The 19,131-nt window shown below is 38.2% G+C and overlaps 1 protein-coding gene and 1 pseudogene across 1 annotated transcript in view; one reads left to right on the top strand and one right to left on the bottom strand.

The window, feature by feature from the left end:
- The window catches only part of EXOC6B (exocyst complex component 6B), a 712,247-nt gene that overhangs the window by 653,590 nt on the left and 39,526 nt on the right, over positions 1-19,131 (bottom strand). The window lies entirely within an intron of this gene.
- Positions 55-1,371, top strand: LOC132531737 (general transcription factor IIE subunit 1-like; annotated as a pseudogene).

Raw genomic sequence — 19,131 nt, 5'->3', positions numbered from 1 at the left:
CCATGCAGGATGTGCTTTGGTCAGTACATTTAAAGTTGAAGTTTGCTGCTAAAGATGGCAGATCCAGATGTCCTCACCGAGGTTCCTGCAGCATTGAAGCAGTTAGCCAAGTATGTGATCTGGGGGTTTTATGGCATTGAGCATGCTTTGGCCTTGGACATCTTGATCCGAAACCTCTGTGTGAAAGAGGAGGACATGCTGGAGCTGCTCAAGTTTGATCAGAAGCAACTTCGATCACTCTTGAATAATTTAAAGGGAGACAAATTCATCAAGTGCAGAATGAGGGTGGAGACTGCTGCAGATGGGAAAACCACTCACCACAACTACTACTTTATCAATTATTGTACTCTTGTTTATGTGGTAAAATATAAATTGGACCACATGAGGAGGAGGATTGAAACTGATGAGAGAGATTCCACCAACCGGGCCTCCTTCAAATGTCCCATCTGCAGTGGTACTTTTACAGATTTAGAAGATAATCAGCTCTTTGATCCCATGACAGGAACTTTCCGCTATATTTTCTGCCACACAGAGGTCAAAGAAGATGAATCAGCAATGCCCAAAAAAGATGCACACACACTTTTGGCAAGGTTTAATGAACAAACTGAGCCCATTTATGCTTTGCTTTGAGAGACAGAGGATGTGAACTTGGCCTATGAAATACTTGAGCCAGAACCCACAGGAATACCAGCCCTGAAACAGAGCAAGGACCGTGCAGCAACTGCGGCTGCAGCTGCTGGCCTGGCAGGTGGGCACCACCAGGAAGCATGGGCCACCAAGGTCCGTCTTATGAGTACTTATACACTCAGAATGTTGTCATTAACATGGATGACCAAGACGATCTTCATCGAGCCTCACTGGAGGGAAAATCTGCCAAAGAGAGAACTATTTGGTTAAGAGAGAGCACTATCGAAGGAGCACATAGTTCTGAAGAGATGAAGGAAGGTGGCTTAGATATAGACTCGTTTCAGGAGCGTGAGGAAGGCCGTGCGGGGCCAGATGATAACGAGGAGGTCATGCGAGCACTGCTCATTCATGAGAAGAAGACCCCCCTCTGCCACAGCAGGCTCAGTGGGGGCAGCTGCTCCTGTGACCACTGCCAATGGCAGTGACTCTGAGAGTGAGACCAGTGAGTGAGACAATGACTCTCCACCCTGTGCGGCAGCTGTGGCTGCACATCATGGGGAAGAGGATGAGGAGGAGGATGAATTTGAGGAAGGAGCAGATGACCCCATTGTCATGGTGGCTGGCCGTCCGTTCTCCTACAGCGAAGTGAGCCAGAAGCCAGAGCTGGTGGCCCAAATGACACCAGATGAAAAGGAAGCGTACATAGCAATGAGACAACACATGTTTGAGGACCTCTTTGACTGAGCTTTCCCTACCTTTTCCTCCCTTCTCTATTGCTCATTTCAAAAAGAAATTCCCTACCTTTGAAGAAAGTGTTTAGTGGCTTTCTGCCCCTCTTGATGTAAATCAACTGTTAATCTTGTGCAAAGAGTAATGGGAGAGAAAGTTTGATTTTTATGCCAGAAACTTCCCCACAATGTAGGTAGCATTCCCTTTCCTATTACTACAGTATTAATATTTTGCTGTATTTCCTTATCTAATTTTTTTCCTTTCCCTTTTAAGACACATTTTCTCCCTTCTGAAATGAGTGCGAGAAGTCTAAAGGTAAATTCTTCATGTCTGCCTGTAGAAGCTCACTTTGATAGGTTACAGTAATTCACTGACCACATCCTTCTTATATATTCTGACCAAGCATTCCAAACAGCTCCTGATATTGCTGCCAACCAAGCAGCTTGGCAACAGGCAAATCATTGATGAAGGAAAAAAAAAAATCTTAAGACTTCATATTGCTTCACAGCTTAGGATGGAGTCAATATGTAAGGGGAGGTGGGAGTGTCTGTGGAAGAAGGATGGTTATGTGTAAATCTCAAGATTAATACTTAAACCAAAATTGGTGTCTTTAGAACTGACTTGACTGACAGATATTGTTTTGCTTAATGCCTTTTGGTTTGTATGTTGGATAATAGAAAACAGAAAGTGTGTTTGGTAAGCCCTTAGGAAGAAATTAGAGAAAAAACAGGGACTTAGGACGAGGAGTCCATGTAAAGGGTTGAAGAGTGGCGAGTACTGGGAACAGTACCTTTTAACACTGTCTGAGTTTGTGCTGACTTGGAAATCCTTTATATAAAGCTGAGACTGGTCCCCTTCTTCAGTTCTTCCACAGTGCTATAACTGTTTAAAGAGGCCATTCCAGCAGAAATCAGCATATGACAATTGATTACTCCTCTCTCTTTTTTTTTCTCTCAAATTATTGAAGGCCTTGTCTCTTCTGATTCTTGTCAGGCATGGTACTTTAGAGTTCATCCAGTATATCGCTGAGCATTGTAACCTCAAGGAAAATGCTTTATTTTTGGTTCTGATATGCAGCATGGTATTATTCCTTAAGGCAGAACTTTAAAGAACTTTCATACAAGGGTCTACAACAATTGTATTTTTATAATATTTCCCTTGCATTGTCATTTTAAGTATTTATCATTTTATAGTACATGTGTAAAGTTAAGATAGATTTTAAACATCTGAGCCTTGTATAAAGTAATGATTCATTTACCTGGGTTGTATTATGACTGAATATTGACAATAAGTCTATTTTATACTGACTGAAATTTGTTAATCTAGCTCTGTAACACCTTGGAGCATAATTAAAATGAATACTCTTCCCATTTAAAAAAAAGCATAAAGAGGAAAATAAAAATATATAAAATACAGAAGACTATAAAAAATATGAAATATATGGGATAGAGTCAAAATGCCTACCCCAACAGTTCTCAAACTGTTTGGCTTAAGGATATTTTCATACTCTTAAAAAATATGGATCTCCCCAAGAACTTTTGTATATGTGGTTATATTTATTGACATTTATCACATTAAAAATTAAAGCTGAATAAAAATTTAAACATAAGAATACACAAGCATATATTACATTAGCCATTAAAACAACGACTGTCTTCACATATCATATAGCCTCTGGCGTACTTCACTATATTCTCCTGCAAGAATGTGAGTAAAAGAAGAAAGCAATATCTTAGTGTTACTAGGAAAATAGTTTTAAATTTGTGACTCTGCAGAAAGAGGTCTAGTCTTTCTATAATGGGGAAATGGCAATATTTAAAACATCAGAGTCAACTATTTCCCAAAACTAATGAAAGACATCAATCCACAGTTTCAAGCTCTACAAACCCGACAGGATAAATACAATGAAAACTATACATAAGCACCTCATAGTAAAACTGCAGAAAAACAAAACCATAGTAAAAAATATTAAAGGAACAACATTAAGATTAAGAGCTAACTTTTTAACAGGAAATATATGTCAAATAACAATTGAATTATATACAGTAAAGTGCTGAAAAAAAACTGCCAGCCTACAATCCTAAAACTAGTTTAAAAAAAAAAAGTCCCTTAAAAATTAAGGCAGGCAATGTAAAATGGTACATCCACTACAGAAAACAATTTGGCAGTTCCTCAAAAAATTAAAAATAATTTACCATATAATCCAGCAATTCTACTTCTGGGTACATACCCAAAAAAAGTGAAATCAGGGACTCAAAGAAATATTTACACATCTATGTTCATAGCAGCATTATTCACAACAGCCAAAAGGAGGAAGCAATTCAAATGTTCATCGAAGGATGAATGGATAAACAAAACGTGGTACACATACAATGGAATATTATTCAGCCTTTAAAAAAGAAGGAAATTGTGACACATGCTACAACATGGATGAACCCTGAAGACATTATCCTAAGTGAAATAAGCCAGTCACAAAAGGACAAATACTGTATGACTCCACATATATGAAGTACTCAGAAGCGTCAGATTTATAGAGACAGGAAGTAGAATAGTGGCTGCCAGGAGCAGGGAAAGGGGAGAATGAGGAGTTATTGTTTAATGGGCACAGAATTTCAGTTTGGGAACATGACGAAAATTCTGAAGATGGATGATGGTGATGATTGCAAAATAATGTGAATATACTTAATGCCATTAAACTATACACTTAAAGATGGTTAAAATGGTAAATTTTGTTATGTATATTTTACGACAATTTCAAAAAATTAAGGTAAAATAAAGACACTTTTCATACAAACAAGCAAAAAAATGAAAGAATGTGTCAGTATTAGGCTTGCATTCAAAGAAATGCTAAAGAGAGTTCTTCATGCAAAAAGAAAGTAATCTCAGAATAAAGCACAGAAATGTAGGAAACCAAAAAGGGGTAAACATAAATGAATGCTGACTCTACAAAATAATAATGTCTTGGGGGCACTAAATGACATGTAAAATTAAAATTCATGACAGCAATAGATTAACAGATGGGAAAGGGTAAATGAAAATGAAGTGTTATATGGTCCTAGTAGTATCAAGGAAATGATAAAAGAATTAATTTATATTATACTTTAATGAGTCAAAGATGCATGTGGTAATCCTTAGAGTAATTCCTATAGATTAGAAAAAGAAGAACCAAAAGACAGCAAAAGAAAAAAAACAGTCAATAATCAGGAAAAGAAAATCTAGCAGCCATCAGACCTTTCTACAACACCGAACACCAGAAGACAATACTCAGGGAAACAAAATACGAGTCAAAGTTTTAAGTTCAATGAAGCTGTCCTTTGAATGTACAGTCTACAGAGCAGCCATTCTGAATATACAAGAACTCAAAAATTATTGTTTATATAAGTCCATCTGAAGGTAACTGGTAGAGAAAAACTCCAACCAAACTAAATAACAAGAGAAACGTCAACAAAAAAGACTGGAAGTAATAAGGGAACATATTTAACTGCAACTCTAAGACAAAAAGATCAGATTAAGAGTGACAAAATATGGTATATAAAAATAGTATGTGGGCTTCCCTGGTGGTGCAGTGGTTTAGAGTCCGCCTGCTGATGCAGGGGACACGGGTTCGTGTCCCAGTCCAGGAAGATCCCACATGCCGCGGAGCATGGGCCCGTGAGCCATGGCCGCTGAGCCTGTGCGTCCAGAGCCTGTGCTCCGCAACGGGAGAGGCCACAGCAGTGAGAGGCCCGCGTACCGCAAAAAAAAAAGAAAGAAAAAAAAATAGTATGTGATAACACAACATTGTAAATCAACTATACTCTAATAAAAATTTTTTAAATAGTATGTAAAAATTATACAACTAATAAAAAGAAGAGAGAAAAGATAGAAAGTAGTATAAGCTGGTGATGCTTCATATCTCATAACTGGGAGTCAAAGCTAAGCAAATCAGGTACAAGTCTACAATTCCTAATCTAAAACCCTTGGGGTTTAGTTTAGTAACATTAGTAACTCTGCAGCAAATGTAGGAATATTCACACAAGTGGTAAATATAAAGACTATCACTATCTCACAGCAACTCACATCAAGTTTTGTTGCCAAATGAATTCAGACAGCTTTTGACGACAAATGGTTTCAGAGCCTTTGGAATTTTCATATTGCAAATGAGAGATTATGGGCTAGCAGAATTCTAAACATTTTAAGACTATAAAGTAAAACACTAACATAATATTATTGACTAATACTTGTGGTCACAGAAAAGAGAGGGAAAGAAAATACAGGAAATTCTACTGTTTCTGTCAGATGAGGAACCAATAAATACTATCTTCAAAAAAAGGGGGGGGGGGAAGGGGAGACTGAGGATACAATTCAAAGGAACCACAAGAACAAAAATATAATTTTTAAAAAATTATAAGACAAAACAGATCATGAGATCTTCACAGTAGTATCTTCCTCCACCCCCCCAAAACAATCCTTTTAGTTGATACTAAATTATTTTTAAATGATGACTACAGTGATCCAAATTCCCAACTTGTACTTGCAGAATAAACTGCTGATGAGCATAAAAGTCACTAGGGGGCAGCAGAGCACAAGGAGTGTCCTCTGAAAAGCAGTGAAAACTCCAAAGGACTTACATAGCCAGTTATCCACTGCTCAAAACCTCTCAGTCATTCACAAGCACAAAAAGACACTCACCAATTAATCTGTAAAATCCACTTCTAAGAGATTCATTATATTACTTCATAATTTTTTAATTTTTATTTTGAAATAACTTCACATTGTACAAATAATAGAGAACTCCTATTTAGCCGTTATACAGAATTCACCAATTTGTAATGTTTTTGCCACATTTGTTTTAACACTTTCTCTTCTACATATATGTACATGTATGTTTAGAATATGTTGCATGTATTATACCCTTAAAACTACAATGTGTATTTCCTATCTTACCTAACTATAATACAATTATCAAATTCAAAAAATTTACATTGATACAATTATAATCTAATCCATAGTCCATATTCCAGTCCTGTCAACTGTCCCAATAATGTTCTTTAGAGTGTTTTCATTTCCTCCTGGAGAGTATCCGGCCCAGTACCATGTATTACATTCAACTGTCATGTTTCTTCAGTTTCCTTTCATCTAAACTATCAGCTCTCCAGCATTTTAAACACAATTTTTAATTTTTATACTATTAAATATTAAGAACCCTAAAGAACTTTTGTTTACATTGATTTATATATATATCAATATTTACTATATTAGAAATTAAAACTGAAAATTAGAAAATATTAATTCATTAAAATTAAAACCCAATGATATTTACATGTTAAAGAATATATTTTATGAAAAATAATTTTATATTCTGAAATAAACAAATAAAAAATAGTTGGAAGAGTCTTTTGCATTTGTGCAAATATCTTTAATGTCTGCAGAAGATATCTGGACTCTATAACCACTTCTACATTAAATCTATTAAAATGTGGGGTTTTGGTTACAGTACATAAAGAAAACCCAGCCTTGCACATATGTAGTTGGAAAGGGGAGAAAGTATTTTTAAGCCTTTTCAGAAAACTTTATATATATATACACACACACACACACACACACACACACACACACAAATTTATGATACAACCTCAAAACTTGATGAGTTCTAGATTAAAATTCATTGGTCTATCTTATACTTCAAATGAATCTTTTACCCATGTATGATTTTGTAACATCAGGTATTGTTCATTTGAAAAATACTGGTTCGCTGGGTTTCACAGGTTTTGCAAATGTTGATATATTTCATTATACAATTCAAAAAATCACATTCATTATATCACCACTCAGTCCCATAAGAAAAGTTTATAAGTACTGGCAATCTTAAGAGGGCGACAGGCTACATCTGAAAATATAAACAGGCAGCAATAGTAAATTCCACACAAGTAGTGCAAATAACAAATCGGTCATTCTGCAGAGCACAATAATAAAAACAGACTTAAAATCTAGTCATAATATGATTCATACTAGTAATGAAAAAACTGTCATTTTATATATTGATAAAGAGTCCCTGGTTGATCTTTAGTCTGTTTATACCAAAAAGTCATCTTTTCAATTCAGGAAAGGGATATACAAATTTCAATAACCAACACGTTCAGCCATTCATGGGTATTAGTCATCTCCTATTCCTTCTGAACACATCACATCTTTGGGTTAAAGGCTAGCATGCTCAAGCAAAGGTTTTCCAAAAATGCCATGTTTCAGAGGAAAGTTAAGATCACCAATGAACTCCAAAGTTTATTTCCTTTAGGTTTGTCAGTTTTCTAAAAGGTGTTAAAGTTCAAAAATATAATAAAGAAAACAAACAGTTTAGTGAAGAAAGCAAGATACAAAGTCCATAAGTATCTATCCATATATTAACACAATATATATATATAGTGCACGTGTACATTAATAATATAATATAAACATTACAGTATTTATAATAACATTTAGTCCATGTTCACTACTTATAAAGGACTGTTCTAAACACTCTGTATGTACTATCTTGCTTAATTTCAAAGCCATCCCATGATATAGAGTAACAGTATTATTTTCATTTTACATACAAAGAAACTGACTCACAGATAAGATAAATTATTTGCCAAGTCACAGAGCCATGATTAAAGTATAAGTATACTGACACGGAATCCCACACTCATCTATTTCTCTATCTGCCCATAAAAAAAGAATATATAGATACTTCCCTGGTGGCGAGTGGTTAAGAATCTGCCTGCCAATGCAGAGGACACAGGTTCAAGCCCTGCTCCAGGAAGATTCCACGTGCCACGGAGTAAATAAGCCTGTGTGTCACAACTACTGAGCCTCCGCTCTAGAGCCCGCGAGCCACAACTACTGAGCCCGCGTGCCACAACTACTTAAGCTCGCACACCTAGAGCCAGTGCTCCGCAACAAGAGATGCCACTGCAACTAGAAGCCCGCGCACCGCAATGAAGAGTAGCCCCCACTCACCACAACTAGAGAGAGCCCGCGTGCAGCAACGAAGACCCAACGCAGCTGAAGATAAATAAATAATTTTTTAAAAAAAAGAATATATAATATACATATATGAAATGTACATATTATAACTTGCTGCCCCAATACAAAATATACATAACTTTATAAATATACACGTTATATAAACACATTGTATGCATTTTTCAACTACACAGAAAACATTTACTAACAATGTAAAACACATTGCCAAGAGAAAAACACAAGAGTCCCATGTTGCAGTCTTACCTAATACCAGCTCACCCTGTGTCTGCAGATGCCTGCTCACAGTAAGCTAATATATTAAACTGTTCTGCTAAAGTTAATTCACATAGAGTTTCTATAACTTGCAACCAGAGTCCCAAGCAATATAAACATGTATTATTTTCATAATCAATAAAAAGGCAAAAAAATATTTCTGTACTGTTTATTTCTTTTAAAGAAATGGTCTATATGTGAGATGTTGTATTATTAAAATATAAACTCCAAGAGAAAAGGAATAATTAACAGCTTAATAAATAACAAAACAGGCCTGCAATGCAATGAATTTTCCAAATTTCTAAAGGCCGCTATGCCAGTAAAATCAAAACAAGTAAAAAAGAACATTCTTTCACTAAAGCCAAAAAGGATTAGAAGAACAAGTTTGTCCATCACTTTACAAAATAACCTGATTATACAGGAATTTTCTACAGCATTTTTCGTTGTTATTATCATTCTTCTTTTCCTTCTATGTATCTTCAAAACATCATATATGCAGGATGAAACTGCTTTAGGAAGCCTGAAGGATTCAGTACCCTAAAATATTATATTTTAACCTTGAGGAACTGCTATATACTCTCAGCTGCATTCATGTAACTTGGCAAACTGACAAAGGTTTCCTTCAGCAGATATATAGCAGATGAAGTAACAGGAGATGCAGTAAGACCGAATTCTAAAGTGACCATTTTTCCACTTTAAACTACCTTAGGCTACCTGACACCAAATTTCACTGAGTTGATGGCAGTGTCTGATGTGTTTGCTTTACCTAAAAAAGAGGAAATCAAAGAAAAAAAGAAGGAAATAAAAAAACTGGCCCTCAACTATCACAACTCCCTTTACAATGATGTTTCCTCACTTGTATAAACAGCTCAAATTACAAAAAATCTGAGGTTGCTATTAAGCATTAATGGCACAAGAAATTAAGTCACTGCAACTTATTAAGGAAAAAAAAAAACTCCATTTAAACCACTGTCAGTCCAGTTTCCAGGGACTTTTGTTTTACAGAGATCAAATTCCTGACTCAACGAATGCTCCAGCCTTTCTATAACTATTGGCAGATTAAACTTTTTACCATAAAGCTCCCACCATACTATTCTTCAGTCCCTCAAAAAAAATTGTTAAGTCCTGATTCCATATTGAGGATTCTAAATAAAATCTAAACACCTGAGCTTAACAGTCTCGTACTTTCACAACAGTACCCTAACATTCCTATCCATCTTTGTTCCACACTACTCCTGTCCATAAGGTTTCTTCCTCTGTGAGCAACTGAAATATTTTTCCTATAAAGAGCCTGACTGTCAGGATGAGCTGGATTATACTACTATAACAAACAACCCCAAAATATCAGTGAATACAGATTTATTTCTTTCTGATGGCATATGCATATGTCCACTGTGGGTCAGCACGAGTCTCTGCTCTACAAAATCCTCACTCTAAGCAGCCAATATCCAGAGCAGCTGTCAGCAAGACTTTTCTATAAATGGCCAGATAGTAAATATATTCAGCCTTATGGGATATACGCTCTCTGTAACAACTATTCAACTTTGCTGTTGTAGTGCAAAAGCAGCCATAGACAATACATAAACAAATCACGATGGCTATGTTCCAATAAAACTTTATTTACAAATACAGGCAGACCATATTTGGCCCACAGGCTAATCAGAGCACTGCAGATCACTGTGGCAGAGGAAAAGAAAGCATAGTGAATGCACAGATTCTTAAATCTTCTATATGGAAATGACTCAGATCACTTCAGCTCACACATCATTGGTCAAAGCAACTTACATGGCCACACCTAACTTCCAAGGGGCAAGGACATGCAATCATAACATGTGACTGGGAAGAGAAACAAATTTTGGGTGGATAACCCTAATGAATAACACAAATTATATTTTCTTGGTCACTTACTGTTTCCACCTACTAGAATGCCCAATCTCTCCTTTTTTACCAATCAAAATACTAGCCATTTCTCAAGATTCAGTTCAAATGTCACCTTCTCCAGAAGCACCTAAATCTCCAAACCCTATGCCTCCCATCACCTCCCAAAGCCCTCGTCTAACCTTTCTTACATCAAGTGTTTTCTACATTAACAAATTCCAGTTTCTTGGGATAGGTATTATGTATTATTTATCTCTTAAGGCATAGGACTCAGGATTCAATAAGTACTTGGAGGATAAATGAAAATACCACTGGTTTCTAGGTTTTTGTCTGGTTTTTAGTTAGTTTAAGGATCTAAAGTGGCATATAAAGACATAAACAATACAACATTAAATAAAATTAAAAACAGGAGAGCAATAATCGATACAAAGGGCAGCAACATAAGACCAGAAGTGAAGATGATACACAAGATGCATATCATATCTTTTCTGAAGGTGAACCACAAATTTACCTCTAAGTATTCTAGTAGACAAACAGAAGAAAGCAAGCAAGATCCATCTTACCAGTCACAGTATCAATGAGCTGTTGCTTAAGATAGGCATATCATAGAAATAAGGCCCCTTTAAATAAAATATTTGGATTTTTTTAAATATAGTGAGACATTCTGTAAAACAAGGGACCAATAAATGCTTTTCTAAAAAAGAACTACCATGCAGAAGATACTGAAAGGCTAATAATAATCAGTAAATATTTTTTAAGGATGTTCTTTGCATCAGCCTGGATAACAGAAGGAATACAAAGAAATTATAAGACAGTCTGTAACCTAATAGTTGGAGGAACAAAACATACATACATGACATGATATAGAAAGTACTAAGACTATACTATACTTTAAACTTTTATGGAGCACTTACATTCCAGATTCTATATCCGACACTGAGGATAAAACAATAATAAATAAAATACTATCGCTGGTCTCAAGAAATTCACAAACAATTAGAGGAAACTGATACAAACAACTATAATAAAATATAATAAATACTCTGATAAGGATTTTTATAAAGGGCTACGGGAACCAGGATAAGAAAATAATTATTTCTGCTTCTAAGGAGTGATCAAGGATGGCTTCATTGGACAAGTCATTTGAACCGTTATGGTATGCTACAACTTGACTATGAAAAGCCTGAGGTAGGCAAAAGAGAACCAGCAAAAATCAGACCTGAATTTTCGAAAACGTTTATGGCAATGGTATGGAAAACGGACTGACCAATTAGTAGACTATACATTCTGCTAGGGCAAGACAATGTCTGTCTTGTTTACTGCTGATATACCCAATGCTGAGCACAGCGCCTCACACCTAGCAGACATTATTAAGTACATATTTGTTGAAAAAATAAAGAAGCATGCAGCAGAGAAACAGTAAGGAAACTGTTGTCCAAGAAAAACATAAGGGCCTGAATTAGGCCAATGACAGGGGGAGGTAGGTATAACATCAACACTGAGTTAGTCTTTATTTAAATGCTAAGTTCTATGTCCTATGAACTATAGGAACTTAGAGAAAACAGTTATAGAGACTAAAGAAGCAATCTGGTCACAAAGATGCCTCACAAAGAACTCTAGGAACAACTACCTGACAATATATTACATGTTATTAGAAAGCAATTCTCTCAACTAGCACCGACTGCGAATTCATCTCAGAAGATCTTTAAAAAGCCTTCATGCCTCAATCTCTAAGGTTTTCTTCTTTCTTATATTCCATAACAGTTTTAAGGGCAATTCAAGATTTTAATTTACTTTTAATTATAACACAAACTTTAAGAAGGTTTTAGCTTAGATCCAGAAAGAGACTACTAGTCTAATTTCTAAGATTTGGCACTACAAGTTCAAAAGACTAAAAGGAAGACTCATCAAGCCATCTGAGCTAGATAAGAGAGACATGACTAGGGACTTCCCTGGCGGTCCAGTGGTTAAGACTCCGTGCTTCCAATGCAGGGGAAAAGGTTCGATCCCTGGTCGGGGAACTAAGATCCCACAAGCTGCGCGGCGTGCCCAAAAGTCAAAAAAAAAAAAAAAAAGAGAGAGATATGACTAAAAGAATTTCTTAATACTTGATATTCACATTTTTCCTATTCAAGTTTGACCTTAAAAAATAATTTATTAGAAAAATGAGATAATACCTACCTTACAGTGTTTTTCTAATATAGCACAATGGTTTGGATACAGCACAGCAGTCAAAAGCAAAAACACTACACCTAGACTCCTTAGATTCAAATTTCCGTTCCTTTGCCTAACCATGATCTCTGCATTACTCTCTGAGTTGTTTCCTTATCTACCTCATAGGGTTGTTGTATTAAATGAGTTAATATGTGTAAAACTGCTTAGGATAGGGCCCGCACAAAGTAAGTACTCAATAAATGTTAACTGCTCTTATTATCTAAAATATCTAATACAAATATAGGTATTAAGATGAATGTGAAGGCTAGTCATTTAGCCTGTGTATGAGCCTAGCAAACTACCTTACATCAACATTTATATTAGCAGTGTTCTGGAACTGGAGACTCTTAACAACATATATCCTTCAGGAATATCAAGAGTGTCACACATTACTAATGCTACCACCGGTAAAGCCCTGAGCAAGAACCACATTCTTGGCCTGAGCTTCTTCCTTAGATCATTTTTTTTTAAAACATCTTTATTGGAGTATAAATGCTTTACAATGGTTAGTGTCTGCTTTATAACAAAGTGAATATAAATTCAAATATAATATAAATTCAAAGTGAATACATATACATATATCCCCATATCTCTTCCCTCTTGCATCTCCCTCCCTCCCACCCTCCCTATCCCACCCCTCTAGGTGGACACAAAGCACCGAGCTGATCTCCCTGTGCTATGCGGCTGCTTCCCACTAGCTATCTATTTTACGTTCAGTAGTGTATATATGTCCATGCCACTCTCTCACTTTGTTCCAGCTTACCCTTCCCCCTCCCTGTGTCCTCAAGTCCATTCTCTAGTAGGTCTGTGTCTTTATTCCCGTCTTGCCCCTAGGTTCTTCATGACTTTTTTTTTTTTTTTTTAGATTCCATATACATGTGTTAGCATACGGTATTTGTTTTTCTCTTTCTGACTTACTTCACTCTGTATGACAGACTCTAGGTCCATCCATCTTCCTTAGATCTTAACGTCAGCTTTTTCTCTAGGATCCTGGGATGAGTCACAACCTCTCCACTGAATTCCTGATTTAGACTCTTTAATGGGGTGTGCCGGGCTGATTCTGGGTGTGGTGCCATGTTTGGCATCATCTCTTCTAAGAATGCTGATGTGGTGGAATTCAGCTGTATTTAGGCTGGTTTAGCTTGTAATTTTCCACTGGTTTTTTTTTTTTTGAGAAATTATTGGACTTTATTATAAGCAAAGATTTTAAATTGCATAGTATGGTTTACATGTAGGCCCTTATTAATTACTTAATTTTTTAAAATTTTTATTGGAATATAGTTGCTTTACAATATTGTGTTCAACCATACAGCAAATTGATTCAGCTATATGTATACATACATCTCCTCTTTTTTGGATTTCCTTCCCATTTAGGTCACCACAGAGCATTAAGTAGAGTTCCCTGCGCTATACAGTAGGTCCTCGTTAGTTACCTATTTTATACATAGTATCAACAGTATACATATGTTAATCCTCCTCTCCCAATACATCCCAACCCCCTTCCCCCTTGGTATCCGCACCCTTTGTTCTCTACGTCTGTGTCTCTATTTCTACTTTGCAAATTAGATCTTCTATACCATTTTTTTAGAGTCCACATATATGCATTAATATACAATATTTGCTTTTTCTCTTTCTGACTTACTTCACTCTGTATGACAGACTCTAGGTCCATCCATGTCTCTACAAATGACCCAATTTTGTTCCTTTTTATTACAAATGAGTAATATTCCATTGTATATATGGAATTTTTACTATGTTAAATTTACTATGTTAAAGCACATCTTCTTTACTCATTCCTCTGTTGATGGACATTTAGGTTACTTCCATGTTCTGGCTATTGTAAATAGTGCTGCAATGAACACTGGGGTGCATGTGTCTTTTTAAATTACGGTTTTCTCTGGGTATATGCCCAGTTGTCAGATTGCTGGGTCATATGGTAATTCTATTTTTAGTTTTTTAAGGACTCTCCATATCGTTCTCCATAGTGGCTATATCAATTTACATTCCCACCAACAGTGCAAGAGGGCCCCCTTTTCTCCACACCCTCTCCAGCATTTATTATTTGTAGATTTTTTGATGATGGCCATTCTGACTGGTGTGAGGTGATTCCTCATTGTACTTTTGATCCACTATTTCTTTATCAGGGTGAGGAAAAGCACAAAACATGACTACAAGTTCTTCACTTAGCACTATCAAGTCCCCTGAAATCCCAAAGGAACTAAGACCTTTGTCAACTATCTCCTAAGAAGCAGTATTAAGTCCCACCCAGACTGCCAATCATGTGAGACAAATAATTTATCCAACTACAAGATGTTAAAAGAACCATTTTTCACCTGAGATCTCTAATTTAAATGTACCTGATATACTGTCATCACAGTGACCTAAAAATAACAGGTGTTTTTTTTTTTAATTCAAAAATACTCCTTCTCTACTTACTAGCAGTATGTGACTCTGGGCAAATTATTTAACTTATCTGAACCTAGTCTCCTCAGCTATAAAATGCGGATAGTAGTATCATAAGAACATTGCTATTATTATTAAATGAGCTAAGATATATATCTAGCTCCAATCAATAAATGCTAGTTTCTTTCTACCCTTCTCCCTACTTAATCCCCACCTCCAGGGAGTATACAGTGAAAAAGTTTGGAGGACAGACTAGCATGGGTGTGCATGGTTAATTTGCTGAGGCACAGCTTGGAGACACTGGGGATCTTGACAACAACTCAACATCTTCTGGGCTGAATGTAAATTAATGATATCAATCTCCTACTTCCTCATTTTAGGTGTGCCTCCAAAGTTCCTAAAAGGTAGGTGTGGTTATATGTTTAATGTTTGTGTCATGATTAACATCAAGAAGAAAACTTCACTTTCTGACTCCATTTTCTGACTCAGAAATCAAAATGTTCTACATTTCAGGAATAATGTGAAAATCAGAACTACTAACTGGTGGACATCAACCTGAATTTTCTCTCAACTATGTAATAAAAAGCCAAAAAGGAAAATGTGTATAGATAAAGTAAAAATGGCAAATGTTAATTACTGAATCTAGGTGATTGGCCTATTTTTCTGTAAATTAGGAATTTTGCTGAATAAAAAGCTGGGACAGCAGAGGACAGAGGGGCAGTACTTGACACACTCATACACTAACACTCCCAGAGTTCAGGGGAGAAAAAAAAATTACTTTTTATAGCATCTAATTAATAGAAAGCAAAATCTCTCTGATTTTTTCCTGATTAACTCTTATATCAATCTACCTAGATGTTCACAGACCCCCTTAAGAGTGCCACACTCAGAGGAACAGCAGAAGGCTAATTAGAACAAGGAGTTTCCACCTGGCAGCCATAAATCTGTTCTAACAGTCAGTTGAAATGGACTGGTCTGGTGAGTGTATTCCCAAGCTTCTACCATGAATAACATCTCCACTCCAAGGCAGCACTAGAAACCTTTACTGAGATAATTTTTTTAATTTTTAAAATCAAGAAAAAATGCTGAGTACAATCAAATAAACCTAAGAAAAAGCAGTTATGGAGAAGCAGGAAGTAGTGAGTTTCTATGGTTGTAGAGTACAAAATGTAAGTTGTAACCAGCAAAAGTAAGTAGAAAAAGTAAGTACAAAGTAGGTTGTAAGTAGCAAAAGAGGGATTTTTTTTCCATTAAACAGAAATAAGAAAAGAACTGTGTATTTAGTACCCATCAATACCTCAACTTCAAAGGAGACCTAATCCACATTATGCTCTTAAACAGGGAACAAACTAAAAATGTGAAAATGGGAACTTTATTTAAAGCTTGATAATTAGCTTATTAAAAGGTCTCTCATCGGGCTTCCCTGGTGGCGCACTGGTTAAGAATCCACCTGCCAATGCAGGGGACACGCGTTCAAGCCCTGGTCCGGGAAGATCCCACATGCCATGCAGCAGCTAAGCCCGTGTGCCACAACTACTGAGCCTGTGCTCGAGAGCCCGCGCGCCTAGAGCCCATGCTCTGCAACAAGAGAAGCTGCTGCAATGAGAAAGCTGCACACCGCAACAAAGAGTAGCCCCTGATCAACACAACTAAAGAAAGCCCGCGTGCGCGGCAACAAAGACCCAACGCAGGGAGACCTTCAAGATGACGGAGGAGTGAGACGGGGAGATCACTTTCCTCCCCACAAATACATCAGAAATACATCTACATGTGGAACCACTCCTATAGAACACGTACTGAACGCTGGCAGAAGACCTCAGACTTCCCAAAAGGCAAGAAACTCCCCCATGCACCTGGGTAGGGCAAAAGAAAAAACAGACAAAAGAATAGGGACGGGACCCGCACCAGTGGGAGGGAGCTGTGAAGGAGGAAAGGTTTCCACACACTAGGAAGCCCCTTCATGGGCGGAGACTGCGGGTGGCGTAGGGGGGAAGCTTCGGAGCCATGGAGGAGAGTGCAGCAACAGGGGTGCAGAGGGCAAAGTGGAGAGATTCCCACACAGAGGATCGATGCCAACCAGCACTCACCAGCCCGAGAGGCTTGTCTGCTCACACGCCAGCTGGGACGGGTGGGGGCTGGGAGATCAGATCCGGGTTGGCTGCACAAACACAGACTGAAGGATGCTAGTGCGCCACAGCTAGGCGGGAGGGAGTCTGGGAAAAAGTCTGGAACTGCCTAAGAGGCAAGACACTGTTGTTTCGGGGGTGCGCGAGGAGAGGGGATTAAGAGCGCTGCTTAAAGGAGCTCCAGAGACGGGTGCAAGCCGCGGCTGTCAGCACGGATCTCAGAGACGGGAAATAAACGCTGAGGATGCTGCTGCAGCCACCAAAAAGCCTGTGCGCAAGCACAGGTCACTATCCACACCTCCCCTTCCCGGAGCCTGTGCAGCCCACCACTCCAGGGTCCCGTGATCCAGGGACAACTTCCCCAGGAGAACGCACGGCGTGCCTCAGTCTGGTGCAACGTCACGCTGGCCTCTGCTGCCGCAGGCTCGCACCACATCCGTACCCCTCCCTCCCCCCAGCCTGAGTGAGCCAGAGGCCCCTAATCAGCTGCTACTTTAACCCCGTCCTGTCTCAGTGAAGAACAGATGCCCTCAGGCCACCTACACGCAGAGGCGGGGCCAAATCCAAAGCTGAACCCCGGGAGCTGTGTGAATGAAAAGAGAAACAGAAATTTCTCCCAGCAGCCTCAGAAGCAGCGGATTAAATCTCCACAATCAACTTGATGTACCCTGCATCTCTGGAATACCTGAATAGACAACGAATCATCCCAAAATTGAGGCAGTGGACTTTGGGAGCAACGATATATATATTTTTTTCCTTTTTCTTTTTTTGTGAGTGTGTATGTGTACGATTCTTTGTGTGATTTTGTCTGTATATATCTTTGCTTTTACCATTTGTCCTAGGGTTCTTCTGTCTGTCCGTTTTTTTTGTTCTTTGGGATTTGTTTTTTTCTTAGTATATTTTTTAGCGCTTGTTATCATTAGTGGATTTGTTTTTTGGTTTGGTTGCTCTCTTCTTTCTTTTTTCTTTTATCTTCTTTATTTTTTAAATTAATTTATTATTATTTATTTTTAGTTGCTTTGGGTCTCCGCTGCTGCGCGGGCCCTCTCCATTTGAGGCAAGCGGGGGCTACTCCTCGCTGCGGTGCGCGGGCCCCCCACCACAGTGGCCTCTCCCGTTGCAGAGCACGGGCTCCAGGCATGCGGGCCTCAGCAGCCGTGGCTCGCAGGCTCCAGAGCGCAGGCTCAGTAGTTGTGGCGCATGGGCCCAGTTGCTCTGCAGCATGTGGGATCTTCCTGGACCAGGGCTTGAACCCGTGTCCCCTGCACTGGCAGGCGGATTCCCAACCACTGAGCCACCAGGGAAGTCCTTTTCTTTATTGTGAATAATTATTTTTTATTTTTTAATTTAATAGCTTCCTTTTTCTTTCTTTCTTTCTTTCTTTCTTTCTTTCTTTTTTTCTCCCTTTTCTTCTGAGCAGTGTGGTACTTGGGCCAGGTGTCAGGCCTGTGCCTCTGAGGTGGGAGAGCCGAATTCAAGACATTGGTCCACCAGAGACCCCCAGCTCCATATAATGGCGAAAGGTCTCCCAGAGATCTCCATCTCAACACTAAGACCCAGCTCCAATCAACGACCAGCAAGCTACAGTGCTGGACACCCTATGCCAAACAACTAGCAAGACAGGAACACAATCCCACCCATTAGCAGAGAGGCTACCTAAAATCATAATAAGGTCACAGACCCCCCAAAACACACCACTGGACGCAGTCCTGCCTACCAGAAAGATAAGATCCGGCCTCATCCTCCAGAACACAGGCACCAGTCCCCTCCACCAGGAAGCCTACACAACCCACTGAATCAACCTTAGCCACTGGGGGCAGACACCAAAAACAACGGGAACTACATACCTGCCGCCTGCGAAAAGGAAGCCCCACACACAGTAAGTGAAGCAAAATGAGAA

The sequence above is a fragment of the Lagenorhynchus albirostris genome, chromosome 13, assembly GCF_949774975.1.
Source record: "Lagenorhynchus albirostris chromosome 13, mLagAlb1.1, whole genome shotgun sequence".
Classification (NCBI taxonomy): Eukaryota; Metazoa; Chordata; class Mammalia; order Artiodactyla; family Delphinidae; genus Lagenorhynchus; species Lagenorhynchus albirostris.
Note: the sequence above shows the minus strand (reverse complement) of the source record. Positions and strands in the feature narration are given on the sequence as shown.